Source organism: Anolis sagrei, chromosome 10 (assembly GCF_037176765.1).
Source record: "Anolis sagrei isolate rAnoSag1 chromosome 10, rAnoSag1.mat, whole genome shotgun sequence".
Taxonomy (NCBI): domain Eukaryota; kingdom Metazoa; phylum Chordata; class Lepidosauria; order Squamata; family Dactyloidae; genus Anolis; species Anolis sagrei.
The window spans coordinates 22,204,750-22,220,322 of NC_090030.1; the positions used below are offsets into that span (position 1 = coordinate 22,204,750).

Sequence of the window (15,573 nt, forward strand, 5' to 3'; positions counted from 1 at the left end):
GTATCTGTCATATACATATATGTGTGTGTGTGTGAATGACTAGATGGCCCTTTGTCAGGAGGGCTTTGATTATGTTTTCTTGCCCTGGTCTTATCGGTGGCAAGGGGGCTTTTGCACAATTAAAAGTTGTGTGCCAGTTGCACCTGTATTTTGGGAAGTCAGACTTGGCCCTGGTAGTCCATGCTCTGATTACATCCTGACTAGACTACTGCAATGCGCTCTACATGGGATTGCCTTTGAATACTGTTCGGAAGCTTGAAGCAGTCCAACGGGCGGCAGCCAGGTTGTCCACCAGAGCGGCATACAGGGAACACACAATCTGCCTGTGATGCCAGCTCCACTGGCTGCCAGTCTGCTACCAAGGACAATTCAAAATGCTGCCTTTAGCCTATAAAGCCCTAAACAGTCCTTGCCCAGCTTACCTGTCCAAACTTATCTCCCTCTGTGAACATCTTAGAGATTAAGATCTGCGGAGGAGGCCCTGCTTTCAGTCCCACCACCTTCGCAGGCGTGACTGGTAGGAACGAGAGACAGGGCCTTCTCAGTGGTGGCCCTCAGGTGTGGAACTCCCTCCCCAACAAGATTAAATCAGCCCCTTTTCTCCTGACCTTCAAGAAAAAAGCTTAAGACGTGACTTTGGGGCCAAGCTTTTGACGCAGTGCAATAAGTGACCACAATTCAATGTGATTGATAAATTGAACAGCCATGGATTATTTTTTGAATGGTGCGATTTTAATTGATATTTTTAATAATTCATGTTTTAACTGTTTGATTGTAATTGTTCATTTCTTACACGTAGGTATTGGCACTGAATAGCTGCCTGTTGCAAGGCTGCCTTGAGTGAGAAAGGTGAGGTAGAAATATGGTAAATAAATAAAATAAGAGAAGACGGAAGGAAGGAAGGAAGGAAGGAAGGAAGGAAGGAAGGAAGGAAGGAAGGAAGGAAGGAAGGAAGGAAGGAAAAAGGGAGGGAAGGAATCCTCAGACTGTGGCTCTGAAGGATGCCTTTAGCCAAGGGTGCCTTTAGCCAAGCCACACTCTTTCAGCCTCAAAGGAATCCAAAGGGACATATTCTCCCCTGCCATTTGAAAGCCTGTCTCCAGCGCTCTGTTTCCAATTATTCTCTCCCGCACAAATATTTCCATTCCATTTCTATCTCATCCTGAGATTTTTTTTATCATTTTAACTTGTTCATGTGCCCCACTCATTGTGATTGTGCTTTTGCACTGTTTTATTGTATTCTTATGTTCTATTTACTTTATTGCGATGTTTGTTTTGTGTTTTATTTTGTTGTAATGCACTACTGGGCTTGGCCTCATGTACACAGCCCAGAGTCCCCTTTGGGGAGATGGTAGTGGGGTAGAAATAAAGTTTATTATTTATTATTACTACTAGCTGTACCCGCCATGCGTTGCTGTGGCAAACCTTCCCTCCCTCTTTCCCTCCTTCTTTCTTTTTCTCCTTCCTTCCCTTCTCTCCTTCTCTCCCTCCCTGTTTCCTTCCTTCCCTCTTTTTCTTTCTCTTCTTCTTTATTCCTTCTCTGCCTGTTTCTTTTCTCGCTTTCGTTGCTCTTTGGTTCCATCCTTCCTTGTCTCTTTCCTTCCTTCCACCCCTCCCTCTTTCTCTTTTTCATTCTTTCTATCCTTCCTTCCCTCTTTCACTTTTTTATTTTCTTCTCTCCTTCCTTCCATCTCTCCCCTCCCTCCCTTCCTTCCTTCCTTCCTTCCTTCCTTCCTTCCTTCCTTCCTTCCTTCCTTCCTTCCCCCTTTCTGTGTTTTGTGTGTGCATATATGTGTGTGTGTATTTCTGTAAAGGTAAAGGTAAAGGTAGTCCCCTGACATTAAGTCCAGTCATGTCTGACTCTGGGGTGTGGTGCTCATCTCCATTTCTAAGAAGACTAGCCAGCGTTGTCCGTAGACACCTCCAAGGTCATGTGGCCGGCATGACTGCATGGATCGCCCTTACCTTCCCGCCGGAGCGGTACCTATTGATCTATTCACATTTGCATGTTTTCGAACTGCTAGGTTGGCAGAAGCTAAGGCTGACAGCGGAAGCTCACGCCGCTCCCCGGAATCGAACCTGCGACCTTTGGATCAACAAGCTCAGCAGCTCAGTGCTTTAACTCACTGTGCCACCGGGGGCTCCCTGTATTTCTGTATATATATTTGTGTATATGTGTATATGATCATCTGGGGAGGCCCTTCTCTCGATCCCGCCTGCCTCACAGGCACGCCTGGCGGGGACGAGAGAGCGGGCCTTCTCGGTGGTGGCCCCCCGGCTGTGGAACTCCCTCCCTGCTGAAATTAGACAGGCGCCCTCCCTTATGGCCTTTCGTAAGGGCCTGAAAACATGGCTTTTCGAGATGGCCTTCAACTGAGTGCTATGTTATTGGTAATGACGACCGGAATGGATTACGACTATGAGATTGATTATGATCCCATGATAAGACGAAGCGGATTTTTAGTATAATTAGATGTTGTGTATTAGTAATATGTTGTTTTGTTGTCTTGACTTATTGTAAATTGTCCTCTATGTGCTGTACACCGCCACGAGTCGCCCTAGGGCTGAGAGCGGCGGTTAATAAATGCAAGAAATAAATAAAGAAATAAATATGTGTGTTTGTGTATATATGTGGTTTTGCACATGCGTTGTAATGAATATTTGTTTTTTGGCTTTTAAAGTCTCTTCTGCTGTATTTTTCAGTGTTTTTATGAGTGATGGTCACTCGTTGGCCTAAGAGGTGTCTTGTGTCCAAATCTGGTGTCGATTCGCCCAGTGGTTTTTGAGTAATGTTAATCCCACAAACTAAGATTACATTTTTATTTATATAGATTTGAGAAAACTCTGTGTGAGGGTTGCCTTAGGGCCACTCTAAGTTTGAAACAACTCGAAGGCACGCAACAAGAAGAACAAACTGTAGTTCAGCCCCAATAGTCTGAGGGACCATGAACTCACCCTCTGATTGAGAAGGACAAGATTGTCCTGGTCTAGACAATCTTATCTGTGTCAAGCAATATGGGGCAGGTTTATTCGACCCTTCAAAAAGACGATCTCCGGAGATGTTCCTTCTCTGGGTCAGGTGACCTAAGTTAATGTCTCTCTGTCCTTGCGTTCGCCAGAAACCGGCGATGGGCTTGGAAGGAGACAAGTGGACCGACGCGCCTCGGTTTTCCCGGAGACCCATTTCCATGGTTACCAAGCCATGGGATGCTGCCATGGGTTCTGCCGAAATGACAGCTCCTGACAAGTATTAGTCAGGGAACGGGAGATGGCTTGATGTAGCCATAGTTACCCCAGGGCTGAGCGAATGGGGGTTTCGCTTGTGTGCCTTGAAGAGATGGAGAGAGGCACCTTGTTGGCACCATGATGAGGATCTGATCTCTGGCTTGGACTCTTTAGAGGCAAAAGCTTGGGGGAATCCGTCAGATGTGGAATGGAGGGGGATTGAAACCCGCGTTGAGACTGAGCGGACCCATTATCTCAGCCTTGTTATCATCTTGCTGGCTAATTAATAGAAGCACAGTGCCAAATCCCAGCCCAAGATTGTAGTACAAAGAGAAAAGAGAAAATGTCATCTGATAGCATTTTTCCTAGAAGATTCAATATTCCTATGGAGAAAATTGACAGATGGGTATCATTACTGTCTCTTCAAGAAAGGGACCCCACCAATTCTTTTGTTTTCCCTTCCTGAAGGGCACGGAGGTCAATCAATTCCCATGCCACAAGGGGCTTCGTGACTACAAATCCCATCATCCCATATAGCATTGAGCCGTGGACGGAGCTACGCTGTGGAATGAATACAGTTTGATACTCTTTTCACTTAGATGGCTCAGTGAGAGTTGTAGTTTTATGAGGCCTTGAGCCAAAGGGACCTGGTGCTTGATGCAAATTACAACTTGCAGGATTCCATAGCATTGAGCCATGGCAGTTAAAGTGGAACCAAACTGCATTAATTCTACAATAGAGATGCCTCCTAAATAGGTTAGCAAACTGCAAATCCTACCACTCCATAGATTTGTGCCAAGTGTGGTCAAACTGCATTGATGATTCAGTATCATCCTCTTGGTGTAAGAAGGAATTGTGTTGTCAAAGCCTTTCATGGCTTGAATTACTGGATTGTTGTGGGTTTTCCGGACTTTATGGCTATGTTCCAGAAGCATTATCTCCTGACGTTTCACCCACATCTTTGGCAGGCATCCTCAAAGGTTTAGAGGTCTATTGTCGAAGGCTTTCATGGCTGGAATCACTGAGTTGTTGTAGGTTTTCCGGACTATATGCATCCTGAGGATGCTTGCCATAGATGCAGGCGAAACTTCAGGAGAAAATGTCTCCAGATCGTGGCCATATAGCTCGGAAAGCCTACAACAACCCAGTTTTGAGATCTGCTGGAAACAAGACAAGCGGGGTATATATATCTGTGGGATGTTCAGAGTGGGAGAAAGAACTCTTGTCTGCCTGAGGCAAGTGTCAATGTTGCAATTGGCCACCCTGATTATCATTGAAAAGCCTTGCAGCTTCAAAGCCTGCCTGCTTCCTTCCTGGGGGAATTCTTGGCATGGAGGTGATAGAACAACGGAAAGGAGGAAGCCATGAAATGAACAATATCTAGCTACTAGTATTTAAAAAACTCTTAAATCAGGACAGTGCATAAAGAGGAGCACTCAAAAGGCTGGGGAATTTCAGACAGGAAACACTCAGGGTTAGCTAACACCTCCCAACAAAGGAGTCAATTGTGGGCACCACAATTGAAGAGAGATGTTGACAAGCTGGAATGTGTCCAGAGGAGAGTAGAATCATAGAATCCTAGAGTTGGAAGAGACCTCATGGGCCATCCAGCCCAACCCCCTGCCAAGAAGCAAGAATATTGTATTCAAAGCACCCCTGACAGATGGCCATCTAGCCTCTGTTTAAAAACCTCCAAAGAAGGAGCCTCCACCGCACTCTGGGGCAGAGATTTCCACTGCTGAACGGCTCTTAAAGTCAGGAAGTTCTTCCTCATGTTCAGATGGAATTTCCTTTCTTGTAGTTTTTTTTAAAAAAATATTCTTTATTGAAATTTTCATAAAAAGATACGACTGATTCACAAGGGAAAAGAGGAAAAGAGAGAGAAAAAGAGAGAGAGGAAAGAAAGAAAAAAATAGATAAAGCAAAACAAACAACAACAACACATAAACATAAAAATACTAAAAGTTGACCTCCTGGTATCGTCATGGAGTCTTTTCGGTCAGTTCCTTTCATATTTGATTCTTCAATTATTCTTCTTTCCCTCTTTTTGTCATATTTCAGTCTTTGTTTGTCATTCTCAAATTACTATTTCTTTGTTCTTGTTTTTTAAGTATTTCTTGTCGTTTGAAGCCATTGTTCCGCATCGTTAAACTACAAGAAAGGAGGGTGACTAAAATGATCAAGGGTCTGGAGAACAAGCCCTATGAGGAGCGGCTTAAAGAGCAGGGGATGTTTAACCTGAAGAGAAGGCTGAGAGAAGACATGATAGCATGTTTAAATACGTGAGAAGTCATAGGGAGGAAGGAGCGAACTTGTTTTCTGCTGCTCTGGAGACTAGGACGCGGAACAATGGCGTCAAACTAAGGAAATTCCATCTGAACATTTCCTGACTGAGAGCTGTTCAGCAGTGGAACTCTCTGCCCTGGAGTGTGATGGAGGCTTCTCCTTTGGAAGCTTTTAAGGCTGGAGTCTTTGGAAGCTTTGGAGGCTGGATGGTTGGATGGCCATGTGTCGGGGGAGCTTTGAATGCAATTTTCCTGCTTCTTGGTAGAGGGTTGGACAGGACGGCCCATGAAGTCTCTTCCAACTTTATGATTCTGTGATTTCCCCCAGGCAGGAAGCAGCCAGACTTTGAAGCTGCAAGGCTTTTCAGTGCTAATTAGGGTGGCCAATTGCAACATTCACACTTGTCTCAAACAGACAAGAGTTCTTTCTCCCACCCTGGACATTATTCCACAGATATATAAACTTCTCTTGCCTAGTTTCCAACAAACCTCACAATCTCTGAGGATGGCTGCCATAGATGTGGGTGAAATGTCAGGAGAGAATGCTTCTGGAACATGGCCAGACAGCCTTGAAAACTCATAGCAACCCACTTAGAAGGAATTGTTTCCAGAGTTAGATTTTTGGCCTCTCCGCATCTCTTAAAAAATTTAATTTTTAAGGAAGAATGCAATAAGTTCTCGGTGCATTAATGGGGACGACCATCTCTGGTTTCAACCCTAATACCTCAAGTTGGGCATCTTCCCTTCCTGGTCATGGTGTTTCTGGGCACCGAAAGGAGGAACAGTGTGAGCCAAGCTGGGTCCCATAAGTCACGCTTGTTCCCTTCAGCCTTTGATTTCCATTAGTCGCTTTCCTATTTACTGCCTTGCTTTATGGCCGCGGCTGCATTCTTAATTTTTGAGAGCACACTGTCATCGTCTTTTGCGTTGTTCCCGAAGCCCACGTCGATCCTGCATTTCTTCCTCTTTTGGCAGGTTCTTGGGAATTATGAGCCTGTTTCTTTCAGACTCCAGGCACTTTTGAGGCCATTTAATATAGGTGCATGCCCTCCCAAGTCTTGGAAGCGTTTGCTTTCTGCAGAATTGCCTTCAGGTGACAATCCTTGGCACAAGCGGCTTGGGTTTTGGTGCCATTTCAAGCCCTGAATTTTAATCACTGTATTAGTTAGGTGGCTCAAGTTCTGCATTTTGGCTTGAACTTTTACACGAAGTATCCCAAGTGCCTATTCGAATGATATTAATAATGCAGGAGTATCTATTAAATCTTCACTTCACTTAGGTGATCCCTCGTTGGACGAGTAGGATAGTCTTCCATGATCAGTATTCTTGTGGATCCATAGGTGGCTGTGGAGCCCTATTCTTGCTCTGCATCTTCTCCCGCAGTGAGGGCATTGGTTTCCAGGTGGAAGGCGGTCTCGGTCGGGGTTGGCTTGACACGCCTTCCTCCTGGCACATTTCTCTCTTTCACCCTCCATTCAAGCCTCTTCAAATTCTGCAGCACTGCTGGTCACAGCTGACCTCCAACTGGAGCACTCAAGGGCCAGGGCTTCCCACTTTTCAGTGTCTATGCCACAATTTTTAAGGTTGGCTTTGAGCCCATCTTTAAATGGGCTCAAAGCCCATTTAGACACATCTCTTTTCCTGTAGACACATCTCTTTTCCTGTCCTCCTTCTTGAGTTCGGAGTAGAGCAACTGCTTTGGGAGACGGTTGTCGGGCATCCGGACAACGTAGCTGATCCAGCGGAGCTGATGGTGGAGGACCATCGCTTCAATGCTGGTGGTCTTTGCTTCTTCCAGTACGCTGACATTTGTCTGCTTGTCTTACCAAGAGATTTGCAGGATTTTCCGGGGGTAGCGCTGATGGAATCATTCCAGGAGATGCATGTGATGTCTGTAGACAGTCCACGTCTCGCAGGTGTAAAGCAGGGTTGGGAGGATAATAGCTTTAAAAACAAGCACCTTGGCATCCCTACGGATGTCCTGGTCCTCAAACACTCTCTGCTTCATTCGGAAAAATGTTGCACTCGCAGAGCTCAGGCGGTGTTGTATTTCAGTGTCAATGTTGACTTTTGTGGAGAGGTGGCTGCCAAGGTAGCGGAAATTATCAACATTTTCTAAAATTTCTCAACTACATCTCTGATGACCCTATAGGATTGAGCCATGGCAGTTAAAGTGGCGTGAAACTGAGTTAATTCTGCAATGTAGACGCACCTCTTCTTTTTTCTTTGCCTCTGACTTTTCCCACCCAACAAAAGCATTGGCATCCACACAAAAAGGGAAAAAGGCACCAATCCATTCATCTCAGCCTCTATTGCAATGATCACATTTGATGTCTCTGTGTTGGACATGAAATTATGGCAGGCCATGTAGTCCTCCTAAATAATGCAAAGAAAAGACAACAAAGCGGTAGAGACAGCATTATGGCTTCCTTTCTGTAGAGGAGACCTGTTGGGTTTGATAGGACAACTCTGGAGCCAAGGATTATGGATTGGGCTCCCGGTTGACATCAAGAAGAAATATGGCTCTGTTTTTCAGCAGTAAAATATTCCACCGGATCAGCAAGGCAACCTAATAAATCTATATATTTTTCTGCACGGAAATCCTCCTCCCAATATAATCTCCTTCCCATCCATCAAAGAAGTTTGTCTGCATTCATCTACTAGTTGAGTCTTTTCCTTGTAAACACAATGTATATTTTCCAGCAACACACACACACAAGCATGCAAAGCACTGTGATCTTGCTTCTCGTGTCTATTAATGATGCCACCTTCTTTCTTTGCAGAAACCGACATATTTGGTTCCTGTAAAGAAAATAAGCATTTAAAGGTGGCTTCCATGGATTCATCAAGTTTGCAGATGACACCAAATGGGGAGGGAGAGCCAATACTCCAGAAAACAGGAGCAGAATTCAAAACCATCTGAACAGATTAGAGAAGTGTTTCTCAACCTGGGGGTCGCGAGGGGGTGTCAGAGGGGTCAGGTCACTAAAGACCATCAGAAAACAGTATTTTCTGTTGGTCATGGGGGTTTTGTGTGGGAAGTTTGACCCAATTCTATCGGTGGGGTTCTAGAATGCTCTTTGATTATAGGTGAACTATAAATCCCAGCAACTGCATCTCCCAAATGTCAAGGTCTATCTTCCACAAACTCCACCAGTGCTCACATTTGGGCATATAGAGTATTCGTGCCAAGTTTGGTCCAGATCCATCATTGTTTGAGCCCACAGTGCTCTCAGGATGTAGGTGAACTACAACTCCAAAACTCAAGGTCAATGCCCACCAAACCTTTCAATTATTTTCTCTTGGTCATGGGAGTTCTGTGTGCCAAGTTTGCTTCAATTCCATCATTGGTGGAGTTCAAAATGCTCGTATGATTGTAAGTGAGCTATAAATCCCAGCAACTACAACTCCCAAATGACAAAATCAATCCACCAGTATTCAAATTTGTGCGTATTGGGTATTTGTGCCAAATTGGGTCCAGTGAATGAAAATACATCTTGCATATCCAGATATTTACATGACAATTCATAACAGTAGCAAAATGACAGGTATGAAGTAGCAACAAAAATAATTTTATGGTTGGGGGCCATCACCACATGAGGAACTGGATTAAGGGGTTGCAACATTAAGAAGGTTGAGAACAACTGGATTAGAGAAATGATTGCCCAAAACTATCAAAATGAAGCTCAACAGGGACAAATGCAAGATACTCCACTTTGGCAGAAAAAAGGAAACACAAATAAACAGAATGGGGGACAACTCCCATGACCAACAGAAAATACTGGAAGGCTCTGGTGGGCATTGACCTTGAGTTTTGGAGTTGTAGTTCACCCACATCGAGAGAGCACTGTGGACTCAAACAATGACAGATCTGGACCAAACTTGGCACAAATACCCAATATGCCCAAATGTGAACAATGGTGGATTTTGGGGAAAATAAACTTGACATTTGGAAGTTGTACGTGCTGGGATTTATAGTTCACCTACAATCAAAAGGCATTTGGAACCCCACCAACGATAGAATTGGACCAAACTTCCCACACAAAATCCCCATTACCAACAGAAAATACTGTGTTTTCTCTTGGTCTTTGGCGACCCCTCTGACACCCATAATAATAATAATAATAATAATAATTATTATTATTATTATTATTAACTTTATTTATACCCCGCTAAAATCTCCTGAAGGATTCAATGCGGCTTTAGCGGGGTATAAATAAAGTTAATAATAATAATTATTATTATTATGGGTGTCAGAGGGGTCGCCAAAGACCATGAGAAAACACAGTATTTTCTGTTGGTAATGGGGGTTCTATGTGGGAAGTTTGATCCAATTCTATCATTGGTGGGGTTCCAAATGTTCTTTGATTATAGGTGAACTATAAATCCCAACAACTACATAACCCTCTCAGGGGTCCTGACCCCCAGGTTGAGAAACTCTGAATTGGGAAATGACATTTATAACCCAGGAACAAACATTGTGCTACATCGTGGTAATCCTACATAACAGTTCTCCCTCTTTCTCCTTCCAAAATTGAGCTGCAGTAGAGCAGCATTTAGAAACCCAGCTTTTTCCTGGAAATGGATGCATTTGATGGATGGATTTCTTCACCGTGATACTGCTGTCTTAATTTATGCCTGGCTCGTGCATTTTTATTTTTTGCCACTGATTCATGCCTACCTGCTTATTAAAGCACCTTGAGCAAACTCTTGGAAAGCCTCACTGAATTAAACAGTGCGAACATAAGGAAAGGGCTTGGCGATGAATGGCGTTTTCATCTCGAGGCTTGCCTGCACCTGCTTCTCTCCGCCAGGATGGCTTTCTCTTCCGATGTCAAGACCGTCACCTGCCGTTGCCTTTTGCATTTCCATTCTTCCTGTGAATGAATGGAGAGATCTGTCGAAATGAGCTGGGGTTCATGGAGGCTTATCTGTTATCACAATAAAAGCGGTGTTTGGGTGCCCGCGGCAAGGCTACATCGCCGAGGCATCATGCTCAACGTCCCAACGTTTGATGGCATGTTTGACATTGGACTAGTCACAGCTTTGAGTTTCAAATCAGAATAGCAAATGATGGGGCTTTAAAGAAGCAAAACAAGGCAGCAATTCTCCTTGTGGTTATTTGTCGCTGTACATATTGTAACAGAACTAATGTCCCTTCGGGGAGATAGGGTGGGTTATATAAATAAAGCATGATTATGATGATGATGATTATTTTACTGACACAAAAACACAGTATGTCACAGCAAACGAGATGTATATGATGGTTTTGTATCACAAAATCACAAGTCGAACACTTCCCAAGTATCTAGGACTGTGTGATATATTTTCGAATGATGTATGCAGATCCAAGTAAGGTGGCCTTTTGCAGTTGACAGATTGTGATTTTGTCAATGTTTATTATTATTATTATTATTATTATTTGAAACACAACAAGATGAGTCCACAGCAAACAAGATCACTGTGCTGGCTGTTGTATTGGATCACACGTCGGACACTTCCCAAGTGTCTAGGACTGTGTGATGTATTGGTGAATAATGCATGCAGATCCCAGTAAAGTGGCCTTTTGCAACTGCCAGATGGTAATTTTGTCAGCGCCGATTGTGTTTAAGTGCAGGCCAAGGTCTTTAGGCACTTCACCCAGTGTGCCGATTAGGCCTGGGTAACAACAGAAAAAATTGTTTCTAAAATCGATTCGTTTTTTGGGGTTTTTTGCGTTTTGTTATTTAAAATAATTACAAAATTTTCCTTTTAAAAAGTTTGATATTTACGAAATTTCGTAAATGTGGAAAAAGTTACAAAACATTAACGAATCAATTTCCGAAGCAATAACGAATCGATTCGTTAATGGTGGACGCGACCACGAAATACGCTAAAAAACCTCCAAAAACTTCTGAAGCTTCCCTCTCCCTCTGTTGTTGACTGTTGGTGTGATATTATAATTTTTTTTCACTAATTAAACAAAAAACAACCATAAAACTTGCCCCAGACATGCGGAAATAATAACGAAACGACCTCAAAACAATAACGAAACGAATACAATAACGAAATACGAAGCATTTACAAAACGTAATAAAAATTCGTTTTTTTTAAAATTGCTCCAGAATGGTTCGTTATCGTTTTGTAATTAAAAAAATTAACGAATTATTAACGAATTACGAATTAACGAAACGAAACCGCCCAGCCCTAGTGCCGATCACCACTGGGACCAACTTGACTAGTTTGTGCGAGAGTCTTTGCAGTTCGATCTTTAATTGTGTTGGCTTTTCCAGTTGTTTCTCTTCAATCCTGCTGTCACCTGGGATTGCAACACAGATGATCCACACTCTGTTTCTTAACACGATCGTGAGGTCAGGAATATTGTGCTCCAAAACTCTGTCAGTCTGAATTCAGAAGTCCCAGTGTAGTTTGATGTGTTCATTTCCCATAATTTTTTCAGGCTGGTGATCTCACCAGTTCTTTGTCACAGACAGATGGTGTTTGTGGCACAAGTTCCAATGAATCATCTGAGCAATGGTGTTATGCCTCTGCTTATAGTCTGTCTGCACAATCTTCTTGCAGCAGCTAAGGATATGATTTATTGTTTCATCTGGTTTCTTGTCTTATATCCTAACAATCAGGGCCTTCCCAAAAGCAAAATAAGATTCAGGCTTGCATTACTCATAATCTGAACATTCTTCTTGATTATTGTCCAGGCTGCAATGGATAATTTGCAAGAGGGAAAATGAGATTGCTGTAGTAGCAGTAGTAGTAATAATAATAATAATAATAATAATAATTATTATTATTATTATAGAAGGTAGAAAATAAAGTGCACTGATGTGTTTTGAGTGTTCGATTCTGACTCTGGAGACCTGGGTTCGAATTCCTGCTCAGCCATGGAAACCCCTAAGTGGCCTTGAGCAAGTCACACTGTCTCAGCCTCAGAAAATCCTGCTCTAGGTTGGTCTTAGGGTGAACTAAGGTCAAAGATGAGAGGATATTGCTCTTCAGATATCAGAAGCAGGGAAAATGAGAGAGGGCTTTCCTCATAAGAGGCCTGACTTTTTAAAAAGGGGAACCGGGCGATGACTTTCGGAGATGCTTCTGGTTTGAAGCTTTCCTCAAAAAATCAGCGGAGCTGGAAAACAGGGTCAGATGGAGCCCTTTGGAGGTATGAGGTCTGGATCTGTACTGTGCCAGATGCTCTTGAGTCAGTGCCAAGTAAAACGTGTTAAGTTGCTTTTCCTGCAGCCTTCTTGCTCTCGCTGCTAGCTCTTGGTTGCTTTTGCTGCCCTCGTGGAAGTATAGAGAGTGTAAAATCAGGTCGTGTGAAGCAAAAGGATGCAACCTGAAGAAATCTGAATGCTAGGATTGCAAGCGACTTGCCCTTTTCCTTTTTGCTTTTCCTTCACCAAAGTTTCCAGTAATGGGAACAAAATACTTAAGGGAATCCATTAAATATTTGAATAAGAATACATATTAGAGTGCATTCATGGCAAGGAGGGGGAAATCAATGCCGTTCTTCTTTGGTGGGTTGGATGGGCTGAGGCTATTGCAAATAGATCATGAGTTCACTCTTATTCTAAAGGGTTTCCCCCTTTTTTACTTTCCTAGATGGACACTTACTGCTCCCCTGGAAATGGACATTAGCATCAGGACTTCTGGAGGCCACTCCAGCATGGATGGGATCCAAATGTGAGTGGCAACTGCTGAGTCCGCAGCAAGCAAGGTAAGCCACACATGGCAACAACCAAAACAAGGCAGAGGTGGGATTCAAATGTGGAGTCTTCATCCATGGTCTAGTAGTCCCAGGATGAGAGAGGTTGGACTGGATGGATTTTGTGGTCTCTCCCAACTTTCTGATTCAATAAATGGTCCAGGTAGGAATTTGTTGTCAGGGTTCAGGTCAAATTGGTTGAAATGGTCCAGGTAGAATTGGTTGAGATGGGCCACATAGAACTGGTCGAATTGGCAGAATTGCTTGAGATAGTCCATGTTGAACTGGTTGGATTGGTTGACATGGTCCAGGTAGAAATGGTTGAATTGTTGGGATTGATTGACATGGTCCAGCTAGAACTGCTTGAATTGGTCGGATTGATTGACATGTTTCGGAAGAACTGGTCGAATTGGTAGGATGGGTTCACATGGTCCAGGTTGAACTCGTTGATATGGTTCAGAAGAACTGGTTGGATGGGTAGGATTGATTGACATGTTTCAGAAGAAGTGGTCGAATTGGTAGGATGGGTTCACATGGTCCAGGTTGAACTCATTGATATGGTCCAGAAGAATCGGTTGGGTTGGTAGGATTGATTGACATGTTTCAGAAGAACTGGTCGAATTGGTGGGATGGTTTCACATGGTCCAGGTTGAACTCATTGATATGGTCCAGGTTGAACCAGTTGAATTGAAAGGATTGGTTGACATGGTTTATGTAGAACTGGTTGGATTGGTAGGATTGATTGACATTGTCCAGGTTGAACTGTTTGGACTGGTAGGATTTGTTGACATGGTTCAGATTTAAAGTTCAGATTTAAAGTTCAGATGGTCCAGGTAGAACTGCTTAAATTGGTAGAATTGATTGACATGCTTCAGATAGAACTGCTTGAATTAATAAGAGTGATTAACTTGGTCCAAGTAGAACTGCTTGAATTGGCATGTTTCAGAAGAACTGGTCAAATTGGTAGGATTGGTTGACATGTTCCAGGTAGAACTACTTGAATTGGTAGGACTGGTTGACATGGTCCAGGTAGAACTGGTTGACATGGACCAAGTAGAACTGGGTGAATTGGTAGGATTAGTTGAGATGGTAGGATTGGTTGTTTAGGGCAGTGTTCCTCAAACTGTGCTCCTTCAGATGTTTTGGACTTCAACTCCCAGAAATCCCAGCCAGCTTATCAGCTGTTAGGAATTGTGGGAGTGGAAGTCTAAAACATCTGGAGGAGCCCAGTTTGAAAACCACTAGTTTTGAGGTCCAATCCTAACAACTTGTGGGAGAAGATGCCAAATCTATGAACTAAAAGCCTGTGAGTATTTTCTCAGCTGTTGACCACTTCCAGCAACAATTTAGCCTCAATAAAACTGATGTGATAATAGTTTGCATGAGTTTCCAGTATCAAAAAAAGTCTGGAAGAAGTCTTTAGAGTGACTGCCATTTCCGGAACAGGTCATGAGGCATTGAGAGCATTGGGACATAAGAGGCCCCATTGCAAGACGGATATGCATGTGCGTAATTTAATGCAATGCCAATTTTGTGTAGGATCCTAGGTATCATTGAATACCTTCAGAAATAGCTCTTGGGGTTCCTCAAAAAGGGTTCCTCAAAAAGAGAGCAGAAATGAAGCCAATGTTTCTAGGATCATGGCTAGAAATGACCTTAGAAGCACAACCACTGAGCAATAGTCTCCACGCACAATCTGTCTTAACACACAATGGAAGCTGTTGTGCAATAGTCCAAGGGTAGAACATGCCCCTGTATTGCTCTGTTCCTCGTTGAGCATCATCACAGTTGTGTGGCTGTGTGCTCCATCTTTCCATCCTGATAAAACTATGCATTATCCTCTGCTGCTGCATCTTCTTCATTGTGTTATTCATTTATGTCCAATCTTTCTGGAGTAGGTACTGATTGAAGTTCATTTCCCTGAAACATGAAGAAAGTTCAGATTTAATGCCGCTGTAAATAGAGAAGCTGTGGTTCATCAGACGAATGGAGTTTGCATTGCTTCGCTTTCTTGTCCTGGTCTCCAGCCTTAAGTGAGCCTGTCAGGCCAGCCCCCCCCCCCCCCCAGCCCCTCTCCAATCTCTCTTGACAGCTTTATTGTAATAGAGTCTCCCATAAATGAGGTCATGTTTCTTCTTCCAAAGTCAAATGGAATCCTGCGTTGAAGCGATTTCCTTAAATTGAACTTAAATGCAAATTCAGAGGCGAAAGGAGAGGGGAAAAAAGGAGGCACAAAAAGGCAGTTGAATTAGTTGGCCTCTGAAAGCAGTGCTTTGCATTTCCGAGAAGGCACCAAGAAGCAGGAAGGGCAGGAAGATCTCTCTTTTTTGGCGCTCTGCTTGAATGAAGCTGGAACGTGTCCAG

General features: G+C 43.4%; 1 protein-coding gene across 2 annotated transcripts in view; it reads left to right on the forward strand.

The window, feature by feature from the left end:
- Positions 1-15,573, forward strand: part of HTR2C (5-hydroxytryptamine receptor 2C) — a 244,054-nt gene that overhangs the window by 120,657 nt on the left and 107,824 nt on the right. For both annotated transcript variants that reach the window (XM_060756103.2, XM_060756102.2), the window contains exon 2: positions 13,107-13,221. The gene's annotated coding sequence lies outside the window, so the exon portion shown is untranslated. The remainder of the gene's footprint in view (positions 1-13,106; positions 13,222-15,573) is intronic.